The sequence below is a fragment of the Phodopus roborovskii genome, unplaced genomic scaffold (assembly GCF_943737965.1).
Source record: "Phodopus roborovskii unplaced genomic scaffold, PHOROB, whole genome shotgun sequence".
Lineage (NCBI taxonomy): Eukaryota > Metazoa > Chordata > Mammalia > Rodentia > Cricetidae > Phodopus > Phodopus roborovskii.
Genome location: NW_026127050.1, coordinates 46,957 through 62,608, shown reverse-complemented (window position 1 = coordinate 62,608; position 15,652 = coordinate 46,957).

The window sequence follows — 15,652 nt, the reverse complement described above, 5'->3', positions numbered from 1 at the left end:
ACTCTTCCACTGACCAACGTGGACCGGTAATCTCCCCACATATTCGAGGGCCCCTGCAACCTTCCCCACCCGCCCAAGGAGCTCTGGGATCTTCCACTTCTTCCCAAGATGCTCAGGGACTATCCCTCTCTACCCAGGAGGTTCTGGGAGGAGCCCAATGTGATCCAGGGGCTATGGGACATTCCACATCTGCCCAGCCATCCCAGAGACCTCCCACCTTTCCTGAAAGGAAAATCAAACATGTCTCTTTTTCCAGAAGGGGTTTCAGAAATCCATCCTCTAGCCTAGGGGTCACTGATCCCCCAAAGAGTTTTAGACGATCCCCTTCTGACCAAGGGGCCCTCCCACAGGCCCCATCAGAGAAAGAGGGTTCCAAACCTTCTTCTCCAAAACGGGGGCTCAGTGATTCCTCATTTTCCCAAAATGGTTTGAGCCCCACCACCTCTCCCCAGAGGAGTTTAACACCTTTGACAGCTGCCGAAGGTGGCTGGAGTACTAATTTCTCTCATGAAGACAGGCAAGTATGTACCCCGACTCCCCCAAAGGGCCCTAAGCAATGCACTTCTGCTGAAGTGAGCTTGAGTCCTGCCTCCTCTGACCAAGGGAATTTCATAACTTCTCCGTTAAACCAAGAGGGCTTTACAAGTCCTCCACCATCAACAAATGGGCTCAGCTCTTCTCTAACAGCCCCAAAGGGGCTAAGCCCAACCCCTATACCCCAAGTGAGCCTCACACCGCTCCTACCTGCCCAGGCAGAAACAAAAGTATCCACACCTATAGCGGAGGGTCTAGGAACGTTGCCATCGCTGGAAGGGGTCCCAGAGAGTTCCACGTATCCACAAGAGGTTCTAGAAACTCCCGAGTCTGCCCAAGGGACTCTTGGGCCCTCTCAACACACACAGGGCGCTCTAGTGCCTTTGCAGCCTTCCCCAGGGCCTCAGAGTTCTTCTGTGTCTGTCGAGGGGATTCCAGGATTGTCCACATCTACAGCAGAGGGTCAAAGACCTATTCTCTCTCGCAAAGGGAGATTCAAACCTAATCCTGCTATGAAAAGGGACCCTGCACCTTCCCACTGTAGCAAAAGGAGATGGAGAGATCCCCCCTCTAAACAAGGGGACTCCACAGTGTCCCTCTCAGACCAAGAGGGCTTCAAATATTCCCTGCCAGCCAAAAAGGCCCTCCTGACTCGTCATCTGGCCCAAAATAGGCACACATATTCCAAGATGCTCCCTGTGAGCCATGCAAGTTCCACATCTGCCCAGGATGTGGAGAAGAGGCAGGCTTCTCTGCATCCTCAGGGGTCTCTAGACCTTTCCACATATGTAGGAGAGGATCTTGGAACTCCTGCATACACACCAGGGATACCAGCACATTCCCCACCTGTCCAGCACTCTCTGAGTTCTACCCTATCTGATAAAGGGACTGTGGGACAGGGGACATCTACAGAACGGCTTTCAGTCACACCCGCATCCTCAGAAATGGCTCTGGGATGTGACACATCTACAAAAAATGTTCCAGGACATAGTCCATCTGTTCTCAGAGTTGTGGATCCAACCCTAGGTCATCGGGAGGCTGTGGGATGTGACACGCCTACACAAGAGTCTGTAGCCATGTTCACATCTAGAAAAGGGGATTCCTTGGATTCCACCTGCACACAAGCACCCACAGGATCTCCATGCACTTCCCAGGAGGCTCTGGGAAGTTTCCCAGCTCCCCAAGAGTATCAGCAATCTGCTACAAATACACAAGAGGCTACAGAAACTTTGCCATCTGCACAAAGGACTGTTAGTCCTTCCACACGCCCACAAGGGTCTTCAGAACATTCAACAAATACCCCAAAGGCTCTGAATTCCACCTTATCTCCCCAAGGGGCCTTGGAACCTAGTTTGCCTGTCCAGCTAGCTCTGGAACCTGACAACTCTATACAAAAGGCTATATCGCCTTCTCTCCCTGAACCAAATGATCCAGGAAATTCCTCATATACACAAGTGGCTCTGGTAAATTCCTTACCTGCCCCTGAGGCCCTTAGACCTCCCACAGCCACCCATGATGCTCTAGAAGAGACCACACCTACACAGGAAGTTCTAGTATCTTCCCCTCATTCTGAAGCCACAGGTAAGGAACACTTATGTGTACTAGACACATTAGTGCCTTCCCCATCTGAGAAAGAGGCCCCAGGATCTATCACACCTCAACTAGGTGATTTACCATCTTCCCCATCTACACGAGAGGGTTTCGTGAGGATCCCTTCTCAGGAAGGAAATATTAGACATTCTCCCTCTGCTCAAGTGGACCCTGGTCATCCCCTTTCTACCAAAAAGAGGTTGAGAGATGATCCTTCTGACCAAGAGGACTCCAGAACTTCTTCTTCTGAGGAAGACAGTTTCAACCTTCTCCCTTCTAGAAAAAAGGTATGTGTATTTTCTCATGCTCCAAAAAAACCACCAGCAGCTACAAGTTCTCCTCAGGTGAGTACTACACCTTCTATTTCTGTCCAAAAGGACCTGGAGTGTCCCAAGTCTGGTCAAAAGACTGTGAGACCTTGCCAATCTATCCAAGGGCCTCTTGGCCATTCTGGATCTCCCCAAGACACTCGAGGGCCTTCTCTGTCTGTCCCAAAGGGTCTACAACGTTCACCATCTGACCCAGGGCTTCAGAGACATCCTCTGCCTCGGTCAAAGGCTCCAGAAAAATTGCCCCATGCCCAAAGGGCTTCGTCATTTTCCAAATCTGACTTAGGTACCGTGAAACTTTCCCTATCTGCCCCAGGGTCTGAGGGAAAGTCCACATCTATACAAAGAACTCTAGGATTTGTGCCATTAGCACAAGAGGATCTGACATGTTCTAAATCTTCCAAAACATCTAGCGATCCTTCTGCCTCCTGCCTTTTTGCTGCAGAACGATTACAGTCCCAACCAGGGGCTCCAGTACCACCCACACGTAAGCAGGGCCATCTCAGAACTTCACCATCTGTCCAAGTGTCTCTAGGACGTTCACCATCTGCCCCAGGAGCTCTATGTTCTTTCCCATCTTCCCAGGGCACATTAGAACTCTTGCCATCTGCCCAAGGGACCAGGCAACATCTTCCATCTTCACTGAGTGATTCAGGACATTTCCCCCACCTCCCAGGAGATGTGAGAGTCTCCTCATCGGAACGAGGGATTTTAGGACTTGTCTCCCATGTTCAGGGGCCTCTCCAAACTTCTTCATGCTCACCTGGGGTGTCTTTACAGAGGCCTATGCAAATGCAGCAAAGATCTCTGGATATTTCCACACCTACTGAGGGTGCTACTGATACTTTGCCCTCTACCCAAGGGGCTTTAGGACCTTTGTTATCTTTCCCAAGCAAAGCAAGAGCTACCCATTCTGAACAAGGGTTGCTAGGAGTTTTGCCATCTGCACAAGCAGCTCAGGAATTTTCTCCTTCAGGCTTCATGCCTGTTGGACCCTTACCAGAGAGTCCAGAGCCTCTGGGCCTCTCAGCTTTGTCTCAGGAGACTCCTTCGCATTTGCCACAAGTTCATCGATGTTTGGAGTTGTCTCAATATGGCTCAGGGGCCCTAAAGTTGATACCATCTGCAAAATGGCATCAGAGAAGTCCCTCATCCTCAAAAGAGAGTATAGCATCTGTAGACTCTGCCCAAGGGGCCGTGGGACATTTCCCATCTGCACAAGAGTCTATAGTAATTTCCAAGTCCACACAAGGGACTCCAGGATATTCTTGGTTTGTTCGGGGGAATGTGTCTTCTCAGGGGACCCTCAGACGATTAACCCCTGTGAAAGTGGAGACATATTCCCATGCCCCAGGATCTCCAGGGCATTTGGGAAATGTCTCAGGGTTCCCAGGACTTACGGTATCTGATCACGATGCTTTTGCAATTTCCTTACCTGCCCAGGGCACTCTCAGACATTTGCCATCTGCTCAAAGGGATGTGGGACACTCCCTGTCTGCCCAAAGAACTCCAGAACTGTCCACATTGGCAAATGGGACAGAACAACTTCTGGAACCCACTCAAGTGGCTCTGATAAACCCACCATCTTCCCGAGGGGCTACACAACATTGTCAGTGTGACCAAGATACAGTAGAACGTTTGCCACCTAGCGTAGGAGTTCTTACAAGTTCCATCAATCATCTGGGGGCTCATAGACGTTTGACATCTGCCCAAGAGACTCTTGATATTTTGCCATCTTACTCTGTTTCTGTCACGGGCGGTCTGGAATGCCCTCCACCTGCTCCAAGAGCTCATGGAAAAATAAAGTCTGTTAAAGGGTCTGAAAAACTTTCTGTATCTGAACAGGTGCCTCTGGGTAATTCCCTGTCTATGGAAGAAACTCAAATACATGCATCGCCTTCAGTAGGGTGTCGGAATCCTTGCTCCTCTACCAAGGAGGCACGCAGAAGTGTGGTGCCTTCACAAATTGTTCTGGAGTGTGCTCCAAGTGTTTCAGAGTCTATAGGAGCTTTGTCATCTGCTCTGGAGAATATGTCACTTTCCTCATTAGCCATCGAGTCACCAGAGCATTCACAAAATGCCAAAGCAGGTGTGGGGTCTTCTTCCTCTGCCACAGGGTCCCTAGGACCTATGGCATTTGCCCAAAAGTCTTTGGAAAAATCCTTATCTGGACAAGGGCTTATAGAAATATTGCCATCTTCCCAAATGGAAGTGGAAACTTTCCTTTCCACAGATGGGGTGGTGGAACTGTCCACATCCACAAAAGAGAGAGTAGAAAATATATCATCTGCTGAAAGACCAGAGAATCCTCCTACTTCTTTACAGGAGGCTTCAAGGCAATCTCCCCTGATCCAAGACCCTCACCAACATTCACTATCTGGCACAGAGGCTTTGGAATCTTCCTCATCTAGTCAGGGATCTGAAGAGCCTTTGTTACCTGTCGGGGAAGGTGTAGAAGACTCACCTTACTCACAAGATGCACAGAAAATTTCTCCATCTACTTCACAGGCCCTAGAAGCTTTGGTAGATACACAAGGGCCACTTCAATTTCATACACCTGCGAAACTCCCTACACTAGGGGGATTAGAACACTCCACTTCTTCCAGAGGGGTTCCAAGAGGAGCCCAGCCTGTTCAAAATGTTCTTGGCCATCTGTCAACTAGAGGAGAGGCTGTAGAGTCCTCTGTGTCTGCTCTAGGAAGTACAGATATTTCTCCATTTGCTGCAGAACCTTCAGAACTTTCCTCATTACAAAATGTGACTCGAGCCCCTTCCCCTTGTCCTCAAGAGGGAGTGGCAGCTTTTCTTTCTGAACGAGGGTCTCCAGGACCATCTCTATCCATTCAAGGTTCTCTAGGACCATTGGCAACTGGACTAGGGACTGGGGAACCTTCCCTATCTGGAGATGTTACTGTACATCTGTCTGCATCTGCACCAGGGACTGATGCACAGTTGCCATCTACTCTTGGGTCTTCAGCATCTAAGCATTATAGCCAGATGAAAGTGGGCCTTTTGCCATTTGTCCATGGAGGTCTTGGACCTTCTCTGTCTGATCAAAGGGCTCCTGGTGTGACCAAGTCCTCAGAAAGGGCTGTAGAAAATTTACCATCCAGTCAAGGGGCTGTGGAACATTCAACTGGTTCCCGGAGGGCTAATAAATCTCTATCTGAGCAAGGTCATCTACCACATTCACCATGTGTCACAGAGGCTTTGGGGCCTGCTCTGCTCGATCAGGGAGCTGAAGAATCTTTGTTATGCCCCTCAGGAGATACACAACATCCACCTTCTCCACAAGGTGCTCAGGTGCAGGAAACTGATCTATCTCCCTCAGGTCTTCAAGATGCTTTGTTAACTCAAAGAGAGCATCCTAAATTGTCCATATCAGCCTGTGACAACCTGTGTCCATTGCCATCCACTGTAGATGCTGTAGAGCTTTCTACATCATCTCCAGAGTGTCTGGGACCATCCAAATCTGCCAAGAGGGAACTAGGATACTATTCAACTAAAGGGCAGGCTGTACAATATTCTCCAACAGCCTTACAAACTACAAGAACACTGTCCCCAACCCAAGGGTGTGGAGGGCATTTGTCATCTGCCCCAAGTGCTCAGGAAACTTCTCAATCTGACCCAGGGAATCTAGCACCTTTGCTATCTTCCCAAGGTCCTCAGAAAACTTCCATATTGACTCAAGGGATGCTGGCTCCTTCAGCCTCTGCCCCGGAGTCTCCAGAACCTTCTGAAACTCCCCAAAATCTTGTGGGAACTCACCAATCCTCTCAGAGGAATCATGAATGTTTCTCATCTGTGATAGAGCCTGTGGATGCTTCTACGGCAGTCTCAGAGACTGCAGTAAGTTTACCATCTGCTCCACAGCCTCCACAACTTTCTTCATTACTACCAGTGACTTCAGTAAATTCTCTAAATGGTGAAGGGGTACTAGGATCTATCCTGCCTTCACAAATGATTCTACACATGTCACCATCAACAGGAGGGACTCTAGAACCTTTGGCATCTGCCCAAGGTGATGGGAGAAATTCTCCATTAGAAAAAGATAGTGTAGGACAGTCTATATCAGCACAGGGGATTTTAGGATCATCATCAAGCACCACAGGGGATCTAGCATCTACTCCATATGCCCACAGGGAGACAGGGATATCTCCATCTACCCAAGAGGCTACGAAGGACTCCCTGTCTCTTCAAGGAGCTCTTGAACTACCCATATCTGCAAATGGGGCTTTAGGAAATTTGTCATCTGATCAAGGACCTAGGAAACATTCTGACTCTCTTCAAGAGGATTGTAGACAGTCACTGTTTATTCAAAGTCCTCTGGAACATTCACGATCTGCTGTAGAGGCTGTGAGACCTTCTTGTAGCCAGGGAATTAAAAAACTTTTGTTATCTACCCTAGCGGCTGTGAAAGCTTCATCATCAGCACCAGATGCTCAGAAACCTCTCCAAACCACTCTAGGGACTCTACCTACTCTCCTATCTAATCAAGGGCCTGAGGGACATTCTAGGTCTATTCAGGGTGCACTGGAGTCTTTCTCTTCAAGTTCAGGGCCTCCCAAACATACAGCATCTTCCCCGGCGGTGCTGGGGCCGTCAGCATCTTTCCAAAGTAAGCAAGGACATTTGTCTTCCAAGGCTGAGTCTCAGGATACATTACTATCTGTCCAAAGGACTACACGGTCTTTGCCATTACCTTCGAGGGCTACAGCACATTTACAACATGATCAAGGATCTCAGGGATCTTCTTTATCAGTCTCAGGGGATCTAGCACATGTGCTGTCTAACCAACTTTGCAAATCTGCTCAGGGAACTCTGGGCCCTTCACCATGTACCCAACAGTCTCTACAGCATCCAGCATCTTCTGCAGAGATTCTGGGACCACCTGAATCTGCCCAGCACACACATAAGAAATTCTCTTCTGTCTCACAGGCTTTGGAAATGTCTCCATGTGTCCCATCGACTACAGGCACATTGCTACAACTGCCAGTGACTCCTGGACTTTGCCCAGTATTACAAGCAAGTCCAGCCCCTTGCCCAAGTTTACAAAAAGAAGATAGGTCATGCCTACATACACAAGAGAGTCTGGATCTGAACACAACAACACAGGGCTCTCTAGAACCTTCACCACCCGCTCGGGAGCCTGGGCGAACTTCCCTTGGTGCAAAAGTCACTTTGGGGCAGTCCACATCTGCACATGGTATTGAAGGACATTCAGATTCTACTACAGAGATTCTAGGGTGTAATAAAAAACATGAACAGAAGGAATTAGTAGTTTGTCCACCTGCCCAAGTGCCTCTGGTAATTTCTTTATCTTCACAAGGAACTCTACGAACTTGTTCATCTGCCCAAGAGACTCTGGGGCCTTCTCTATCTGCCCAGGGGTCTTTAAAACTATCCTCACCCACACAAGGAATGGTAGGGATTGTGCCATCTGCTCAAAGTGCTTTAAAACATCCAACTTCTTCCCAGGAGGCTCCAAGGGTTTTTCCTTCTGCAAAACATACTGTACAAGGGCCATTTCCTTCCCCGGGGGTTACAGGATGTGTCCTATCTAAGGAGAAATCTAAGGGATCACTTTTGTCTTCACCATCGGCACCAGGTATTCAAGAATATCCTCCTTCTGCCCCAGGGACTCTGGGACCATTTGTGTCTTCTAAAGGGCATAAGGAACTCTGCACAACTGCAGGGGGGACTTTGCCAGTGCACAGTTCTTTGCCATCCATTCAAAGGACCCCAGAACCTTCAGTCAATTCCTCGGGGATGTGGGGACAACACCGATACTCCCAGAGCACTTTGGGGCATTTGCCTCATGTGGGAGAGGGTGTGGAATCTTCTCAATCTGCTCCAGGGACTATGGGACAATTGCCATCACCTCAAGTGCCTGGAGGACATTCAAGTTCTGCCCAAGGTGCTACAGAATCTTCTTCCTCTAGCCAAGGGTATGTAGCATCTTTGAAATCTGCCCAAGAACCTCTGAAGCTTTCCATATCAGCTCGGGCAGTGCTACATACATCTCTGTCTGCTCAAGGGGCTCTACAGTCTTCAGCACCTTGTGCAGAAGGTCCAGAACCATACACAAACTTCCCAAACACCCAAGCTGCTGCAGGATCTTCCTCATCTGCTGCAGGGCATATGGGTCTCTCTGCCTCACCACAAGTGACTCCATCTTCTTCTCATTCTCATGAAGGTGATGTCAGACTTTGCCAATCAGCACAAGGGCCTCTAGGGATTCCCCCATCTACGCAGCAGGCAGGGGGACAGTTCTTATCTGCTGAAGGCACACTGGGACTGCCCACATCTGCACAACACACTGTTGGAACTATGCCACCAACTGAAGGAACTCTGGGGTCTACCCAAAACACCCAGGTGATATTAGGGCCTTTGCCATCTGATCAAAGGCCTCTGCGAACCTCCTTACCTACAGAAGGCACTGTAAGAAGACATCAAGCTGCTGAAGGGCCTGTGTATGCTTCTCCGTGTCCCATAGTATCTCCAGGACTATCTGTGTCTCCACAGGGGCCTATAGCAACATTGCTGTCTGATCACGGATCTAGGAAACACCCTGCTTCTTCTCAAATCACTCCAAGAACTCAGGCTGCCCAAAATTCCCCACAACATGCAATTTCTGTCTCAGGCCTTCCAAATCCTTCCCAATCTGTACAGAACACTCCAAGATCTTTGTCATCTCCTCCAGGTACTGGAACACATGCGCCTTCTGGCCCCGGTTCTCAGAAAATGTTCCCAGTTCCTACAAGCTCGGGGCATCCTGAAACTTTGCCATATGTTGGTGGGCCTCTAGAACTTCCCCCGTTTGTGGAGGGGGCTCTGTGTCCTTTTTCATCTCCCCTAGGAGATCTTGATCATTTGAGTTCATTCTCTGGCAAATTGGAATCATCACATCCTGCCCAAAGAAACTTTGGTCATTTGTCATATGTCAGAGTGCCTGCAGGAAATTCTCCATCTGTCCCGGGTCCTAGAGAGCTTTCACCATTGTGTAAAGTTCCTAGAGGACAGTCATCCAATGTGTCAGGTGATCCACCACCTCTTCTCTCTCCTCATTGCCATCCACAACTTACGATATCTGCAGAATGTTCAGCATCTTCCAAAGCAACTCTAGAGTCCTTGTCATCTGCTGCGAGCAGCCTAGGAACACTCCAATCGACACAGAGGTGTCAGGGACAAGTGTCGCATGTAGGAGAGTCTATGGAAATTTCTTCACCTCTTGCAGGGACTTCTGTATATATACCTTGTGTTTCAGATCATCTGCGACCATCCTCTTTAGAACAAGGGAGTCAAGCAACTTCTTCTTGTGCTCAAGGAGCTTTGCATTCCTGCCTATCCACACAAGGGTCTATAGGGCAGACCACATCTACACAAACGTCCCTAGGACATCCCCCATCTGTCCAAGGACTTTCAGGCACTTCCTTACATGCACACAGTACAGGCTCACAGTCGTCTACTGCACAGAACCCAGTAGCACATTCTCCATTAACCCCAGTGTCTCAGGGATATACTCACCTTGCACCAAAGATGGCAGGAACATTGAAATCACCCCAGTGGTGTCCGAGAATTTCTCTAACTGCACAAGGGTCTGTCAAACCATTGGCATCTCCACGGGAGACTCCAAGATATTCAACATCTGTACCAGGTGCATGCAAAACATCTACATTTATCCCAGGACATGTGGTATCTGATGCAGGGACTCTGGAACTTTCCATATCTGCACAGGCAAGCGTGAGTCCTTTCCTTTCTTCCCAAGGACATTTGGAAACTTCCCTGTCTGTAGAAGGGACCTCTGTTGTCTCCACACTTACACAGGACACTCTAGATCTTTCTGTTTCTTCCCAGGAACCTCCTCAGACTTTACAGTTTGCTAAACAGGCTCAACAAACAAATCCATCTATTTCAGACTCTTCACAATCTCTGCCTTCTTCAAGGAGGCACATGGAAATTTCTTTATGTGGAGAAGGAACTCTAGGACCTCTCTCATCATCCCTAGGGCCTATGGAAATTTCTTTATCTGTTCAAGTGAATTCAGGACCTTTGATAGCCTTCTCGGAAGGTGGAGGACCATGTCTGTCTTCACAGGGTACTCTGCAAGCTTCTACCAGTACATGTGCCAATCTAGGTGTTTCCAATTCTTCAAGAGGGGATTTAGGAGTTTCACCATCTATTCCAGTCACTCTAGGATCTTCTCCATCTGCCCAGGTGGATTTAGCAGGGTCTCTACCTGTCTCACAGTCTCTGAGAACACTGTCTGCCCACGATGTTTCAGGAACATTGACAGCTACCCAAGGGGCTATGGAATTTTCACGAGCTAGGCCAGGGGATACAGAATCTTTGCCATATGCCCAAGATGATCTAGAACTCAGGTCTCCTCCACAGGAAACTCAGGGACCTTCCCAAATTGTCCAGGGGGAATTAAAAGTATTGCCATCTTCCCAAGGGGATTTCAAAACTGCTCTGTCTACCTCCTGGCCTGTACAAACTTTGCAATGTTCCTCAGGGGCTTCAGGATGTTTCACTTCTGCACTCCAAGATGCTGGGGGCCCTTTCCTATCCTTTGAAAATAATTCAGGACAGTCCACATCTTCACAGAAGTATCTAGAATCTTCACAGAGTCCCCAGTTTTCTCTGGAACATTCTTCATATCCCCAAGAGTATCTGGGAACTACCCAACCTAGACCAGCTTCTAATTCCTTACGAGAACAAGTGTGGCAAAATGTGTCTGCACCTACAAAAGTGACTCTGAAACAATCACCCCCTCAGGAGGGGTATGAAGGAAATTCACCATCTACTCACGGAGTTGTGTGCTTGTCTACATCAGCACAAGGGTCTCCAGGACATCTGTCATTTGCCCAGGGGTCTCGAGAAACTTCTACATCTTCCCACAAAGTGGTAGGCCCCACCTATAGTCAAGAGTCTGTAGCACAGTTCCCATCTGTTTCGGGAGATGGACTTTCTCCCTCTGCCCAGGGAATGCTGAGAACTTTGCCATCTTCCCAAGTTAGTCTAGAAACATCATCTTCTGTCCAGCCAAGTGTAGAAGCTTCATTACACGTGCAAGGTGCTCTGCAACACCAGCCTCATTCCCTAGCATATCAGGGACCTTCCCAATGCACTCCAAAGGCATCAATAAAGTTGCCACCTCCCCAAGGGGCTTTTAAAATTGCAGAATCTTCATCAAGGACTCTAGGAACTTTGCCATCCCTCCCAGGAACTCTGGGACATTCTATATCTGGCCAAGGTGCTGTCTGCCCTTGTGATTCTGACCAAAAGTTTCAAGGATCATCAACATCTCTCCAGGAAACTCTTCAATTTTCTCCTTCTTCTAAAGGTTCATGGGGACCTACTCCATCTGTTCCAGGGACCTTGACATCTTCTTCATCAGCCCCATTGTGTCCAGAATTGTCTATATCTGCCCAAGGCTCTCAAGAACCTTCATCACCTCAGCAAAAGTGTTTGGGACATTCACTATCTACCCAAGTGGCTCTGGGAATTTCCCCATCATCACAAGAGTTTGTAGGAAATTCAAAATCTGATCAAGAGCCTCCAGAAACTTCCACATTTTCCCAAGAGAATCTTGGACCTTCTTTGACCCAAAAGTCTTTAGCACAGTCACCATCTGCTCCAGGATATTGTAGGCTTTCCCAGTCTTCAGAAGGTACTCTAAAAACATCACATACTATCCAAGGTGCTAGAGTAACACCATCATCTGCCCAAGGGTCTGTAGAATCTGCACCATCTGTTCAACATGTTGTAGGAATTCAGGCTCCTTTGGAGGGGCCTCGGGGTCCTTCCCAAGTGGCACCAGAGACAGCAGAATCTTTGCCATCTTACCAAGAGATTTACAACATTTTAAAATATGTCTCTACGACTCTAGAATTTGTCGTCTCTATCATAGAGGAATTGAAACTTTCACCATCAGCCCAAGGTGCTGTGGGTTCTTCTATTTCTGAACAAAGGACACTACCATCACTATCACTTTCCAAGGAAACTCTGGAACATTCTCCATCTGACCAAGGGTCTGTGAAATCTGCCCCATCTCAAATGGGGCCTTTAAAGCCTTCACTAACAGACCAAGGTTTACAGGAGGGATCTTCAGGTGAAAAGGTTACTCGACAAGAGTCACCACCTCAGAAAATATATTTAGGAAATACATCGTCTACCCAAGGGGCTCTGGGGCTGTCTATACCATCACTAGAACCTCTTGGACATTCACCTTCTGCTCAAGGGTCTCCCAATACTTCCTTGTCATATCAAAAGTCTCCAGGCCCTTGTTTGCACCAATGGCCTTTAGGACAGTCATCATCTGATCCAGGAGATCTTGGACTTTCTGAATGTACACTAGGAACATCACCATCCACCCAAAGTTCTCTAGAAATAACATCTTCTACCCATACGATTATAGAAACTTCATCATCTGTCCAAGATTCTCTAGGACATCTGCCTCCATCAGGGCAGATTCTACAACCTTCCTTCCTTATGACAGAGACATCAGAAAACTTACCATCTTCCAACGAGACTTGTAATGTATCAGACACTTCCCGGGGAACTTTGGAAACCTTGCCATCTATACCAGGGTCTTTGGGTCCTTCAATATCTGCCCAACATTCTGTGGCACCTTCTATATCTGAAAAAGAAATGTTAGGACCATCAATGTCACCAGAGAAATCTCCGGAACCTTATCCACCTGATCAAGGGTCTCTGAGACCCACGCCATCTGTACCTGGGTCTGCGGTACCCACCCCATCAGAACAAGGTTGTCAGAAAATATCTTCAAGTGTACAAGGAGACTCAAAATCTCAGCAAAGCTGTTTAGTAAGTTTATTGCATGCACAAGAAGCTCTAGGGCTGCCCATATCAGCACAAGGACCTCTTGGACATTCACCATCTGCACAAGGGACTAAAGACACTTCCTTGTCATCCCAAGAGAGTGCAGGCCCTTTTGTGCGGTCATCATATGATCCAGGAGATCTTGGAGATTTTGAATCTAACCAGGGTACTTTAGGAACATTGCCAAGTACTCAAAATACTCTAGAAACACCATCTTCAACCCATGGGATTATAGAAATTTCACCACATTCCCAAGCTGGTGTAGGATTTCCACATCCTACAGTTGAGCCTCTGCAACCTTGTTCACTTGCTTCAGAGATATCACAACCTTTGCCAATTAACAAAAAGGCTTATAAACCTTCAGAGTCTGTGTCAGGGACTCTAGAATCCTTTGTGTCTCTGCCAGGGGCTCTGGGAATTTGGGAATCTGACCAAGGTGCTTCAGGCACTTTGGTATCTGACCAAGAGAATCTGGGTCAATCAGCATCTCTCCGTGATACTCTAGAACACATCAAAACAGCCCAAGAGCCTCTAGAACCTGTGCCATGTAAAAAAGAAAATGTGGGACCTTCATTTTCAGAGGAGTTTCCGGAAGACTTTATGCCTCTTCTGTCACATGAAGGATACACAAGACATCCCCCTTACCACAAACTAAGGGCCAGACTTTCCAGTTCTCCTAAAAGTCTATTGAAACATGTCCCATTTCCTGAAGTGCATATCAAATATTCCCTTTCAGAGTTTGATGGTTTAAGAGGCACCTCTTCTTCCGAACTTAGGCATGAATCTTCCAGGTATGCAAAGAGGGACTCAAGTCCTACCTCTACTCCTCAAAGAATTATGCCATGCCCAACATCATCAGACTTGAGCTGCAGATCTACATCCCCTATTAAAGAAGATCTCAGACATTCTCCTTCTCCACGAGGAATGTCCATACATTCTAAATCGAAGAAAACAAAATCAAAATATGCTTCCAAAGAAGCATGTCTCAAATTTGTCCCACCAGAAGAAGAGGGTTTGAAACTTCGCCATTCTTCCAAAAACAGGGGCAAAGTTTCCATTTCTGACAAAGAGGGTGTATGGCCTAAAACTGAATCCAAAGAGATCCTCACTACTTCTTCTTCTGCCCATGGAGGCTTCAAGTCCTCAGGACCTCAAGAGTCCCTCCAAAGTTCTGTATGTCCTCCAGGGATCACTGAACATTCCAGATCTACTAAAAGCAAATTGGAACAGGACCCCTCCAACACAGCAGATGTTCACACTTCCCATTCAGAACACGAGAGCCGTGAACATTCCTCTTCATTAAAGAAAGGGCACAGGCATTCATGTGCCAGAAAGGATGAGAGATACAAAGATGATCCTGAAGAGGAAATAGAGCATTCAATCCCTAAGGGACACCACAGATCCTCCAGATCTCACGAGAAGGGACTCAGAAGTTCTCTATCTCCTCCAGAGATTACTAGACATTCCAGATCTACCAAAAGCAAATTGGAGCAGGCCCCCCCAACACAGCAGATGCTCACACTTCCCATTCAGAACACGAGGGCCGCAAACATTCTTCTTCATCACAAAAAGGGCACAGACATTCATCTACCATAAGGGACCACTAACCAATAAATAGTACCCAAGAGAAGATAGAACCTTCTATCTCTAAGGGACACCACAGATCTTCATGATCTCATGAGAAGGGACTCAGAAATTCTCCATCTCCCCCAGGCAACCCTAGGCATTCCAGTTCTACCAAAAGCAAATTGGAACAGGCCCCCTCCAACACAGCAGATGTTCACAATTCTCATTCAGAACACGAGGGCCACAAACATTCCACTTCACTTAAAAAAGGGCATAAACATTCATCTGCCGGTAGGGCCCAGAAACCAAAAGATATTCCCGAAGAGAGCATGGAACTGTCCACCTCTATGGGATGAGGATCTGAGGAGGAGGAGGGACTCAGAAATTCTCCATCTCCCCAAATCATCCCTAGATACGCTAATTCTACCAGAACAAAACTGCAACAGGCCCCCTCTAAAATAGAAGATCTTCATGATGTTCCTTCAGAACATGAGGGCCACAAACATTCCTCTTCATCAAAAGAAGGGCACAGACATTCATCTGCCAAAGGGGACAAGAAACCAAGAGATACCCTGAAAGCAAGGCACCTCCAATCTGTACAGAAGGGGACATGGGAACTACTCCCTCTCAAAAAAAAAAAAAAAAAAAAAAAAAAAAAAAAAAAAAAATCCTCAGACATTCCATGTCTCCCTATGGGACTTCAAGCCATACTCCTTCTACTTCTACCAGGACAAGACTCAGATATAGCCCTTTTACTAAAGAAGGCACCCAAACTTCCCCTGCAGGGC